Consider the following 14,115-nt stretch of genomic DNA (forward strand, 5'->3'; position numbering starts at 1 on the left):
ACTGCAGTCTCGTTATTAAAAAAATACTACTCTAACACGTTGTCCTGTATGGGCTTTATAATAGCTTAACAATCCTGCATGGCAAATAATTGACGGTCGGGTAAAGGAGTTTCTACTTATTCATTGCAGAGCCCATTAATTCCGGCTCTATAATTCCGGAATAACGGGAAAGGGGATTTTTATTCAAACTGGGTGGATTGCGTGTTCCATGGCAATTATTAAACGAAACGACCGGCTGATTAGCTAAACAAGACCTCTAATTTCCTCCGTAGTTATGACGCGTTTATTTCCGTTACTGCAAGATTAATACTTTTCACATTACAGGGATACAATTGGTGACTGATTTCCAGTTAATCTCGGTTGGAGATCGTATCTTAAATAAGTCACTTGTCCTAATTGAAAGGGGGGTTGATCAACCCTATCAACGATCAAAATTACCTTAACTGACACGACCCTATTAAAGCCCACATACATCGACTAAAATAGTACACGTTGAATGTTAATTAGGTTAGTTGGAGCCAGCAGATCCCTATTCAAAGTTAATATCCTATGTATACGAAACGAGGGGGGTTAGTAACAAATTATTAGGGCATACAAATCCAAGGAACGATAACGACACTGACAAAACAACCCTAGATGACCATTCAGGACTTAAACAATGGCTTTTCCTATTCACAGTTATGATTAATACAATGCAATTTGAGTAGGTTATTATCACAACTAGAATGTATTTATACTAGACAATTGTGTGAAGTGAGTGAGTAATAAACATACCATCATATAAAAAGTTTTTGATTTTGTGTTAAGGCAAATTTTCATCCATTTAACCATTTCTGGATCTCTAATGGCTTTTAAGATCATCACAATTTTTTGGTAGTTAAATCTAATTCAGTATATTAAACAATAGGTCTTCTACAATTATTACTGAAGTTATCACAGTCATTCAGATACATTATGACTCTTCCAGCACTTAAATAAATTTCATTCATAAAAGCTTTACTATTTGGTTGGTTATGACCGCAAAATGTGCAGACATTTAAGCGTTTTATTGGCAACGCGCTATTAAATTTCTCGGTAAACATCCCTCGGCTTTCAACCCCCTTTTCAGGAACACTTCCACAAGGCGACAGTCTGGCGCCCCTGATGGAATTATATGGCATAGCTACTTCCGGCTATTGAATTCCAGGCAGGATACACTGATTTGTGTTCAAAGTTTGTCCCAGTCAAATCAATATCTCTTCAGGATTTAAATCTGGAAATCCTGAAGGCTAGTTAAGTTTGATAAACACATCCACACTTACTAAACCACACCGACGCCTAATGACACACACACAAGTGATAAAAATACTTTACTGTTTTAGCGTCGGTTTAATCGATGACTATAGTCGAGCCAGTTTCGATTCAGCGTCGTCGGGAGCCAATCAATCTTCTGGTATTTGGATTATATACCTGGTTTTATTGCAAGGACAATAACAAAGTGTAATAACGCCTCAGGTAGTAGAATTTTGGTCTCTAGTAAAGTTGAAATTTCATTTTGCAGATGGTCGTTTAGGCTCGATGTTGAAAGTTGTGTTGGCATCGAAACCAACGTGGGATTTTCGACGTGTTATAGTCCGTGGTTTTATGGTTTTGTTTTGAAGCTTATTGGTTTCTAGTGTACACATTGAGGTAAGCTCACAACCACTTACTTCTCTTCTTTTATAAGTCTGCTAATTCAGTCTGTTATTTCCAAGTGCAGAATCATGCTTAGTTAACCACATGCTAAGTTTTTAGTTCAGTTCAACTAAACTGCGTAAGACTTACTTTTAAATTACATTGTAAACCCGTTTATTAACTTCTATTGCAATTAATGTCAATCAGGTTTAATTTAGCTTATCACTATTAGTGGTTATAACGGTAAATTTTATTAAATTTCGGGTTTGTTTCAAGCATATCTCCGCCTTATCAACATACTTTTCAGTCATAGAAATAAGTTTATTTAACCGAGTTAGGGTCGGTTGTATAGGCCATAGTTAAACCTCAATCTATTTAATGTCATCACTTAGATTAATGGTCATATGTTGTACAATTTAAACGGATATTAGTAAGATTTAATTTTGCTTCTCAACACTTTTGTTACAATGGTAAATTTCGTTAAGACCGTGATTTGTTTTAACCTAACATTGACTCGATTTTTGTGATTTTTTTTTGTATTTTGAGTTTAACTGAACTGTGTAATACTGATTTTTAGTATTCTTACCAGGGATATTACATTACAAACCCGTTAAAGACAATTTTTACAGGTTTCAGTTAAACTAAAGTTTTACTGATTCTAGACAGTTAGACCTTTCTATACATTTTTAAAGAGGTTCAAACATTCGAAAACATTTTTATAACTTTCTGAACATTTTAAGACGATTCCAAACATTCAAAAACATTTCTTAGAACTTTATTTACAACACAGTTGAGGTTTAACACATTTTGAAGAATTAACTACAGGTTAGGACACATAAACCAATCATTGGTTTGTTTCAGACTAATTACGACTTTATCGACTTAATTATTATACTAATCATGGTACTAACTAAAGTAACTAAACCAATCCCTTAGTAAATTGGATATTAACCAAGGTTCCTTATTCTCTAAAAAATAAAAAATCTCTAAAGGGTCAATTTTAGGAAATTAGTTAATTTGAAAGTCGTAATTAACTATTAGACTGTAATCGTTTAAGACTAAGAAGTCCAGTTAACCTAAAAGTACAAATCCTGGGTTAACAATACAATTTCACGAAAATTCCCATAAAATCCGTCAGGTGTCAAAAAATGAATTTTTTTAACTCTATTGGTAACGAGCTCCTGGACTATATCAACATATTTGACAATACACCGTTATAGTGAGTAATTCAGTTTGAAGTAGCCTTGAAATTACCCATACCGTACGTTATACCAGTGTAATTTAATTAAATCATATACAGGGTGTAGGAAAAATTATAGTCAGTCTTTTTGGGAGATGTATATTGCACAATTGTGGTTGTTCACAGGTACCAAGATGTCACAATGGAGAAACTCGTTTCGTCAAATTGAAGAAGCATTGGTCGTTTCGATTCTGAACATCATCTTTTTGTTTATAATACTTTTTAACTCGGCCGGGTATTTGATCGACAATTTTGCTGGATGTTTAAGGAAGCCCTCGTATTTTATCATCACCTGATAGGAGGTTTGAACATGTTATTGCTATTCATGTTTGTTTGTGATTTCCAGAGTAAAGAAGGTATTTGGAAATCAAGAATATTGTATCACTATGTATGTCGACTTGAAAATAAACACATTTGACTCTACATTACTGTTATTTAATTTTTACTTGATTGGTAGATTAGAAAATTTACAAAGCAATAACGCCCTAAAGGCTAAATTCATTATCACTAACACGAATATATCGTTTGGGCAAATGAGCCAGGTATCCAAACTATTATGTTGTGTATACCCAAAGCGTCGGTTTTATTATTCCATTATTTGGATTTCATTGAATCTAACGACCTGTAATTTTCTAGAACTCGTTCCATGATTCAACGCCGCTAAATTAGTCTGTAACGTTCCATTTACCAACTACATGAAACTATAGGGCCTCAATTAACCCATAAATAGATTAATGTCCACACTTTTATGTTTCTTTGTCAACAATGTGAAATAAATCTTTCGACTTGAAAGAGATTAAATTTCCGAATGGAAAGGAAAGATTCTTTAGAGCTACTCTATATTGAAAATCTAATGATTAATGTTTTTTTCCAAGCACATACAGAAGAGTATCGCTGTTCTATGCAGGATTCATCATCTAAAACGAGGAGGAAAGGATGCCAGAAGTTATGAAAGGCATTTGTCATTTTCATTGCTCCACGTTAGAAAAATTTAATATGGAAAATTGTCAAGTTGTATAAAATATTGTACAGAAGTGTTGGTACTGAAGTTATTGTTATGTCAAAAACAATTAAACTTGAGGATTATAAATACGTTCGGATCGGTGGAAATTCGCTTAACGACGAGCTATTTAACTCTCTAAACAAGCTAAAGAGAGATTCGTCGGCGTTTCTAAGTTGCACGTTGGCCCCCCTTAAAACTCCGGTACAGCACCAAGTTTAATACTAATTTTCTCCAAATAACGATTAAACTTGCAGGTGAGAGAGTCAATTTCAAGTTTTAGCAGAAATTGTCTACGTTATAGTCGGTTTAATTGTACTCCGGGATCTTAAATTTTATTATAGCACGGGCCAAGTCGGAGAAAATTAACAAACTAATCACTTTTCCATTAAAACGAGAGGCGAGAAACGTTTGCGGTGGAAAATTTACCTGAATTTATATCTTTCCATCAGATTTTGGAATCAATATGACATATTATGTCTGAAAACAGGTAGAAATTTGTATCATGATAATCAATGTAAGCAGCATTTGCGTAATATCCCGCAAATTACGAACACTCTTGTGAATACACACATCAGAATACTTGCGAATTTGTGGCACTCTGTATAAACGTGTGTAGGCAAATAAGTTATAAATTATTTGATTTGACAGATATATTTACTCGAGACTTATTTACGAGCAATTTGCTGTATTACAAATTGATTGATCAATCGATTTTCAATCTATAGTAATAACAAACTGAAAACTGAAATAAACATTTATAGTAGGTTGTTTAATGGAGGAAATTTGATAATCCCGGAAATCGTATTAACCGCCAAAACAATTTTAAACTTTATTGTGAATTAAGACATCCTGATTAAATTCTAAGTGGCTAAACAAGTTTACTCCAGTAACTTTTAAGGCAATTTCCTCCTTTACAATATGAGATCAAACAGTTAATCACAAAATAGCTTTATTTCGCCCTGCAACGAATTTGAACCCTTTAAGAGTAACTTTTGTTTAAAATAGTTACTGATTTTCCCTTAAAAAGCATCATTTTAGCAGCTTAATACTCAATTTTGCAAATAAGACTGTAAGGATCGATACTGAAAATGGTATAACATTCTAACAAATTCGTGCCTTATGGCGTATAGGAAATGGATTTTAGTCTTTTTGGGAAAATTGTAATTTAGATGCTAATCTTAAGAGCTTTGGCGCATTTGCCTTGAAAATCAGTGAAAGCGTTTGGTAGTTGTAAAAGTAATGATTAACATAACAGAAAAAAATTGTGATTTTGGTCACGTTTTAATAACGTTGGAAACCCAGACAAATCACCGACTGACACAATAAAATAAATCCCGATTCCAGAAAAGCGATAAAACTTGCCCCTGCAAAATCTTAACAATTTGTCCGTAAAATATCCCAATCTTAAAAATTATTGGCTTTTTGGAGAATACCCCGCAGGCTTGATGAAAATCTCGGTCTTGCTAGTAGATTTTGTGTCTGATTTTATAATAAGTGTAAAATATCAAAGAATACTAGAAATTCCACTATTCATCCAAAATTTTCCTTAACTGTCGAATTACTTTGAAAAGGGAGTTTCTATGCACAAACGCTTGCCGGATCGGTACATTCATATAAAATCGCTTTAAAAGGAAAATCTTGTTTTTCGCCTCGGAAACTTTTCTCGCGGCCACTGACTTTTATAAATCTAGACAAATGCATAAGCTTTTTTTGGTGCGGTTGCTAAACTGAAAACAAACAATAAAATTACAAACACTTTGTTGGTTTTTCACCGTTTTGGTTTTGTTGGATTTAAAACTGAAGAAACCTTTCAAATAAATTAAATTTTAAGTAAACAGAAATAAAAAAAAATGTCAAACACATGAAAAAGAAGTGACCATCATACTCAGTTCAGTTATGACGTTTACGAAATTTTTCTAGAAAAACCTGACAAATTGTAAAACATACATCTGCTATAACTCAATCGGCTGCTGTAATATCAGGAAAGGGTGCAAAGCAAAAAGTACAAAATCAACCTAATACAAAATATCATCTCTTCCTCGCCTCTGAACGCCAAGACGGCTATATGCATTCGCATATGAGATAATATAAGAGAAACTGGGAATGGCAACCTCGTGTCCCACTTTCCATCCGTATAAATTCCATTTTCACACAAAGCTACGAAACTGGGAAAGATAGCGTGTAACGGATTTAAATAAATAAATTTGATTGCCTAGCAAATGCGCTTTTCGAAATGAAAAACAAACTTTTCGCGAGATCGCCCCCCCATTAATTCAAACGTCCTGTCACTGGCATCGACCGAAAAAAAATCCAAAAAAACTCTTTTTTGGCAACGTCGCTCGATATTTTCAAAGTACGGATTTGACCCAGTTTCATTAATAATCAACCGATAAAACCGTAGAAATGCCCATTTTTTTCCGTTGATACCGTTTCTCCGTTAATCCAAATATCAAATCGTTGGTGTTGGCCAGATGAGTTATTTTTCAACAAATCGGATTGGAGTTTCCCAAAAACAACTATTAAAGTTCATTTCATTTCAGCTTTTGCAACTGTCTAAATTTGATTAATCAAAATTTCAACGACTAAATACATTTAAAAAGTCACGTGACTGATTTTGACAAGTGTCAACTAGCTTTTGCAGTGTTGTAAGATCAGAAATGCATTTTCCAAGTCGCGTGACGTGTAGTTTTCAATTTCAAATTTTACTACTGTCTAGATTTGTTTTACCAAATTTTTCACGTTTATAACATACATTTTGCAGGTCACGTGACTGATTTTGACAGATGTCAACGAGACTAGAGTGTTGCAAGCTCAGAAATTTATTCTCAAAGTTGCGTGACGTGTAGTTTTCAATTTCAGATTTTACTACTGTCTAGATTTGTTTTACCAAATTTTTAACGTCTATAACATACATTTTACAGGTCACGTGACTGATTTTGACAGGTGTCAACTAGACTTTAGAGTGTTGCAAGCTCAGAAATGCATTCTCAAAGTCGCGTGACGTGTAATTTTCAATTTCAGATTTTACTACTGTCTAGATTTGTTTTACCAAATTTTTAACCTTTATAACATACATTTTGCAGATCACGTGACTGATTTTGACAGATGTCAACGAGACTAGAGTGTTGCAAGCTCAGAAATTTATTCTCAAAGTTGCGTGACGTGTAGTTTTCAATTTCAGATTTTACTACTGTCTAGATTTGTTTTACCAAATTTTTAACGTTTATAACATACATTTTACAGGTCACGTGACTGATTTTGACAGGTGTCAACTAGACTTTAGAGTGTTGCAAGCTCAGAAATGCATTCTCAAAGTCGCGTGACGTGTAATTTTCAATTTCAGATTTTACTACTGTCTAGATTTGTTTTACCAAATTTTTAACGTTTATAACATACATTTTGCAGGTCACGTGACTTATTTTGACAAGTGTCAAGTAGCTTTTGCTGTGTTGCAAGCTCAATATTGCAGGTCACGTGACTGATTTTGACAGGCGTCAACTAGCTTTAGCACGTTACGTGACGTGCAGTGTACGATTTCAGATTTTACTACTCTCCAAATTTAAATTAGCGAATTGTCACAATTTACACTATTTTCTTTATGGTCACGTGACAGTTTTAACATGTGCCTTTACACTGTTGCAAGCTCAAAAATTGAATTATCAAAGTCACGTGACATGTCTCATACAATTTCAACTTTTGCAACTGTCTAAATTCCATTCAGAATCTGGCGCCAAAATAATAAAGACAAAAAATTGGAAACAAATTTTTGGTTGATGTTTAACTTAAATTTACGTTGAACAGACGTCACCATATAACGTTACATAATAACCTTATTTTATAACTTGTTTCTCAAAAACTAAAACTCAACAGTTTTTGTATTTCGAATTTCTACATGACTTTCTACTTTTTCTACGTTTCTTAACCAAAGTTGATTGAACGTTACACATTTAACGTTGATTTTCATGATACTTTTGCGTGTCAACGTAGCTCTTTTGCGCCATCTTTTGCGTTAAATTTAATTTGCAAATCAAAGTTGTTGTTGCAAATTAATTAAAGCGAAAATGTTTACTATGCTTTAACACTTTCCAATCTACCAAAATCAACGTTAGGTTACGTTTCTTCGACGTAGTTGTGCTTATTGAATAATAATGTTAAATAGACGTTGCTTCTCTACGTTGAATTACATTTGAAACGTTGCAATTAAAACGTTTCTTTAATGTAGTTGTGTTTATTGAGTTAAACTTCAGAGTGACACACATGATACGACTAAAAAAAATTACAATTACTGGAGGATTTCGTTATCTTTCAGTGGTCCAAAATAATAATTTACTTTTTTCCGACCCGGTGTCAGAGCTTTCCGATCGAATTACAATCGCGTATATCCCGACTTTCCAGATAATCGTAATTTACTCGGTCATATCCCTCGGTTAGTTCGGATTAACTCGGACACTGTCTGATAACAATGTTCACCCCCTATAGATTCGGTTAGGGGCAGGAATTAAAAAAAAGTCGATTTCTATTTACCTGGACAAAAACTCAAAGCATGTTGTACGGCGAGGTTTATTATTTGTTTTCCTCATATTCGAGTTCCGTAAAGGATATGAATTTTTAGGATCTCTCTCGAAAACCGTTTCCTACTTCCTAGAAAAGTGGCTGTAAATTGCTATTTAATGTTTACGTAATTCCTCCGGCTGGATTTTCCCTGGTGCTCTTATCCAGTACAATTTATATTGAAAGTTACATTTGCAATGACAGGGAGTGCATAAAAGTTTTCCTAGTTTTGTATCCCATAAATATATAGTGCTATCTTTACTTGCCAACAAATTCAGATTAACAAAGAAGAATATCGTACTTACTTAAGACTCTCTCGATCTTCAAAGTGCCTTGAGTTCCTTAACAAAGAAGAATTTTCTAGGGAGGGTAATTTTGCCGTTCCAGCAGTAGAACAACTTAATTTTGATTCACGCTTATTGAAGAAATATGTTGCCTTTGGAATTTTATGATAATCCAATCTGACATAAACGCCGGTGGTAAAAACCGGCCTTAATCATTCACAGGGTCACAAACGTTATCATACTCTATGAATTATTGAATATTTCCTTTTTGCTACTGTCGGATTTCCCCTACGGTCTTCTGTGGCATTTCATCCAAATTGGAAAAATGTAATTTTTGTTTGTTTTTGGCATTCGTTCTGCCAGAGATATTCCATGGATTCTCGCCTATATTCACGTACTCCCTGCTTGTTCGTTATACAAATAACTTTAACAGTTGAAACAGTTTTTCCAGTATGATTGAATTTTGCGGATTATTGATTGACATCTCGAAAAGACAGTAATTCTGTCTACATCTGCTAAAACTTTAGCATAGGGGATTTTTCTGCTGCTTTTCTTGATCAATCACATCAAAATGAATTTCTATTCAACTTGTAACAATTGATAATTGACCTTTTCTATTTCCGTTATTGCGGTTTTGTTAAAAGCTATTAAACCGCTAACGTTTCCTATCTCGTTCACTATTTCTATTTATTTAAGTCAAGCCTCCAGTCCATTAAGCCACAAGATTGGATTTCTCGCATCCATAAAAGTGTTTATGTGGTCGGTATTAGAACTGACCCGATCTCTGTTGATTCAGTAAATAACATCAGAGTAAAAAGGATGCTTTGAACAACATAAAACTTCTTTATCTCTGAGTAGACGACTCACTCACTGATGCAATTTCTAACATCCTCATTTAAACAAAAATTTTGCAAATATATCCCATTACGGAAAACCCTCCACAATGATTTCCATCTAAATTTTAAATCCCATCCTTCATTTCACCCTTTTCGCGCACCCTTCTGATACTAATTAAAGCTCCATTGGCGGCTAAATATTTATACAAAAATGGCTGCGGCTGAGTTTCAATTTATATTGGACTGAAAAGTGTTTCAATTGTTTTAAAATTGAATTTAATGACATAATTCAAGTTAGTCAGTCAGACAGTGGTCAAACTGTGATTTCAAGCAAGAATAACTTTTAGCATAATATCGTTATTAACCTGAAAACTTAAGCAATAAAAGCCCTTTTTGGCTTTGAAAGTAAAACAAAATTTTCGCGACTTCTTCGTTCCATAAAGTATTCATTAAAAACTGTTAAAACGCTTTATTATTAATAAAATTCCTTTCGCCCGAAAGTTTTAATTATGTTTTAATAGAAGCTACCTGGCCAAAAAGGGTCCCGAAGGCAAAACTTTTTAAAAAAAAAATTGAATAATGTAATATGCATCGAGCTTAATGAAGTTTTCATATAGTTGACCCGAGTGCATTTTTATAAGCCTCGAAATACGTATCAACTTTGTGGTGGGAATGCATAATTCCTGGAGAGGCACTTTGAAATGGATTAATTAAAAAAATATTTATAACTACAAAAGTGGGGTTTAGTTTCAAGTTTGTTGATGTTATTTACAATTCTAAGAAGTTTCTACGACGTCAGTGATCTGGAATATGAGACTCGTAAAACTGGAACTTTTTGATTTAACTTCAACGGTGGCAAAGTTTTTACTGCTAAGAGCCAAATTGATTTTGCCTCTCTTAAACTGAAATATTACTCAACCCCCAGTAAGTAAAAAAAAGTTTTTTTTAAGGGGTTTTCATTGTTTTACTCATGTTAAAAAATCTGATTTAATAAAAAAACCTGAGGGGCTTAAAACCAAAAATTAATTTGCGGTCATACAAACCTGCTAAAATAATCATGAAACTAACCACAACGGGAAATTTTGCAATTTTGTTTTCTAATTAAATATGTTGAATTTGTATTATTTTAATGGGGAATGTCAGCTTTAATTAGATACCAGTTTACTTTGATTTAATTAAAAATTACAGGATTTTATGTTGAATCGATAATCTGTATTTTTTTAATTCAATAAAAGCAGTACAAAGCGCAAGTGTATTAGCATAGGAAAAGGAACTAGCAGCTTTCAAATCAAATATCCAGAACTAGAACGGACCTAAATATGAGCAATGTTGTAAAATGCAAAACAGGTTTGAACGCTTTTAGGTTAAAAGCTTGTGCTCGTAATCATTAAACCAGTGATATGTAGCTTGTCTAGGAACATTCTTATATCATCGTCATTATTTTGTATGAATGTTATTACTTTCAATTTGTTTTGCTTTGAATTTTTTACCGGAACCAGTGATGTAAAAGCGGTAATTTTTGGAAATTTACCGGAAAATATGCTTAAATTAAAAATTTACTTAATTGTGATAATAACTGTCAAACTAAAATTGTCAAATTTTTCATTGTTATTGTCAAATTTGTCGCATTCTAATAAAATAACTTAAAATATCTGAATTTAATGATTAAAAGTGATGGAAAGAAGAAAATATTTGTAAAATATCAAATTTATCTTATTTCCAAAATTTCAAATTTATATCAATATTTGATCCTAATAAACTTTTGATATTTCAGTCATTTTGTCGAATTGATTGCTTTTAATTTAGACATGCACGTTCTTATGTAAATTAAATTGAAACGAAGTGCATTTAAACTCAATAACATACAGTAATTCTATTTAAGAAATCAGTAAAATTACAGTCAAAATGTCAATCTTATACTGAGAAATTCAGAGCACATACAAAACAAAATAGTCAAAAATGTAATAAAATGTCAAATCAACGTTAAAAACTGTGTAGTTACACGTAACTACTGCTGTGTTTTAAAAATATTGTAACCTCCTGTATTCAATAGTACCTCTTTTAATTTTACTCTCTTTCTCGTTTTCTTTAAATTCAAATTTGTCCAATATCTTTAGTATACCCATTTTTCTGTTATTGTTTGATTTCTTTTTCCAGTGTAACTTTAAGCATAGTATGCGTTGTGATTTAGAATGTTTGTCCTCTTATTCATTGTCAAATTTGTAGCAAAACAAATTTGCATTAAAAACAATAAATAGAACAGAAGAGGACGCTCAAAAATATTATATCACAGATTGTCGATTGCTGCCTGTTGTGGTACTTATGAACATTTTCAACAAAATTGTATCTTCATTTTTGTGTATGTACAATTATAGATATTACACAAATTACAATTTTGTATGTAGTGCAGAAATTTATTGTATCTCTCTATCTACTATTTATAAAGCAGCAGTTACGACTATTAAGAGAACAATATAATCTGTTGGAATTTGCCTGTGTTTTACCTTTACACTTTGATTTTCGAGCCTGCCTGGAGAAATTTGACATCAAAAAACTTAACTTGTTTATGACTTACAAACGTTTAAACCTGCTAGCTGGTAAAAACACTTGGAAAAGACCTCTAGGAGAGGTAAAAACCTACAATTTCCCGCCTATAAGTGGCTTTGGTTAAAGTTTGTTTCTGGTTCACGTAATTACTTCATCCAACTTGATTGCATCTAGAAAAATGGATAAGTTAACATAAAATGTATTGTTCAATTAAAAACCGCTCACTTTAGGTTTAAATAATATTTGTATCATTATAAAACGACAATTTCTTTGTTCTGCTTTCTGTAATAGAGCCTCAAAACGATTGTATGATTGATTGAAAAAATCTGTTGAATGTCATGACCGTTACGTCAGCAGTGTCAACATATTTGATTAATTAGCAATGGCAATTAGCAATTTTTTCCAAATTTTAGGCAAAATTAGGCTCTGGAAATTAGAGAAAACACCTTAAGGAAGACATTTAACACACTCAGTGGCACTTGGTTAAAAATTTTCAGGTGAGTTCATCAGTCCTTACATTTTGTACCTAGAAAATTGAGTATTTTAGTCATTATTTTGGTAAATTCGAGTGTATTGAGCGTAAAATGTCCTTAATTATTTACAAAGTAAAACATTTCAACTGTAAGTGAATTTCAAAAGCAAACTCGCAATGTTGTAGTTATAGTCCGGAACAGTTTGGGTTTTATATACATTTGTTTACGAACAAGATAGAGACCAAAAAACCACTTTTGTGGTTAATGTACCGACGAAAATTTTTAATACGATGAATATTTTGTCTTGTTCCAGCTTTAAAGTTTCACCGTTGCTGAAGAGAAATCGGGCAACCAGCCAAAGCGTATCTCTTTTGCATTGTTGAAACGCTACTTTGATGGATTGTAAGCTGAAAGCTCGTTGGGTTAAAAATGACGTACAACTTAAATAGGGGGCAATATTAATAAATTAAATACACTGACCAATATTTAAACGGTTGTATAATCTGGGCCAATAAATTTCAACCCCCAGTTTGGATCGCACCTGTCACGATAAAAGAGATTTACGTCGTAAACCAGAGCATATGGATAAGCCGCCTAATTTCGTGTTCAGTTATGCTAAACAAGACAATTTTTGGGTTGTTTTTTGGAGTTCCAACTGCATTTAGAAAAAAATATGCTAAACGAACCGCAATTCGTGATTTTTTAATCTAAAATCAAACTGTTTATAACTACGTCTGATAGAATAGCAATATACACACCAAACATAACCCCAACTCCGTTTTGTTCAAACTTCTAGGCATAGAAAGTTTTAATTATCGTCAGTTCAACTGTAAAGTTTTACAATGCCCTCAAACCTGAATGATGAAGTTAATTATAAAAGGGGGAAAGTTTCTACTACACACACACGTATTTGACAACAGTGCTCTAATCCCTAACAGATTGCCCAGCCCCCTTGAAACACAAAGAACTGTGTTAGTAAAACGAAGTTATTTCTGGAAAAGTATAAACTCCATTTACCAGGCTAAAAACCAAAAGGGGAAAGCTCTGTCGTTTACCTGTCGTCTTATTGCGACTCGGGGAAAGTGGAAATTTGAAATAATGTATCCTCCCTTCAGCGGACCTTTTTCGTCGTTTTCCGCTGATTTTCACTATTTTTATGATAATGTCTTCTTTAAAATAAAGCTTGTCGAATACAAAGTGAAAGATAAAAGAAACGAGTTTTTAGCTAATTTCTTTAAACTGACCTAACCTAACCACTCGTTCAATACAGATGTCACCAACTATATGATATTCATATAAAAGCTGTGTTATTGATTTTTTCACTATATGGTAAGAGTGACAAATAACCCAAAAAGGCCAAAAAGAGAAAAAACGACGGAAAATTAGCAATTCGTTTCAAGTCGACTCCAAGAAATTGTTTTCCCCTAAGGGGCCGAAGACAATGTGACTTGCTAAAATTAAATTACTTCCAAAATATAAACAACGTTTAAGCCGCTTTAACGGAATCCTTGTTTTGAAATTCGTTGAA

General features: G+C 33.1%; 3 long non-coding RNA genes across 3 annotated transcripts; 2 read left to right on the forward strand and 1 right to left on the reverse strand.

Annotated features, from left to right (window-relative positions):
* Window positions 1-1,333: 1,333 nt before the first annotated feature.
* Window positions 1,334-3,316, forward strand: LOC145733533 (uncharacterized). Its single transcript, XR_014179226.1, has 3 exons — window positions 1,334-1,479; window positions 1,541-1,668; window positions 3,020-3,316. It is a non-coding gene; the product is annotated as an uncharacterized LOC145733533 (long non-coding RNA).
* Window positions 3,317-11,958: 8,642 nt separating this feature from the next.
* On the reverse strand, window positions 11,959-12,468 carry LOC145733765 (uncharacterized). Its single transcript, XR_014179274.1, has 2 exons — window positions 12,340-12,468; window positions 11,959-12,284 (listed from the first exon to the last, which is right to left on the reverse strand). It is a non-coding gene; the product is annotated as an uncharacterized LOC145733765 (long non-coding RNA).
* A 2-nt stretch (window positions 12,469-12,470) lies between these two features.
* Window positions 12,471-13,358, forward strand: LOC145733764 (uncharacterized). Its single transcript, XR_014179273.1, has 2 exons — window positions 12,471-12,611; window positions 12,901-13,358. It is a non-coding gene; the product is annotated as an uncharacterized LOC145733764 (long non-coding RNA).
* Window positions 13,359-14,115: the final 757 nt, after the last annotated feature.

Source organism: Ips typographus, linkage group LG9 (assembly GCF_016097725.1).
Source record: "Ips typographus isolate SLU linkage group LG9, UJ_Ityp_2.0, whole genome shotgun sequence".
NCBI lineage: Eukaryota > Metazoa > Arthropoda > Insecta > Coleoptera > Curculionidae > Ips > Ips typographus.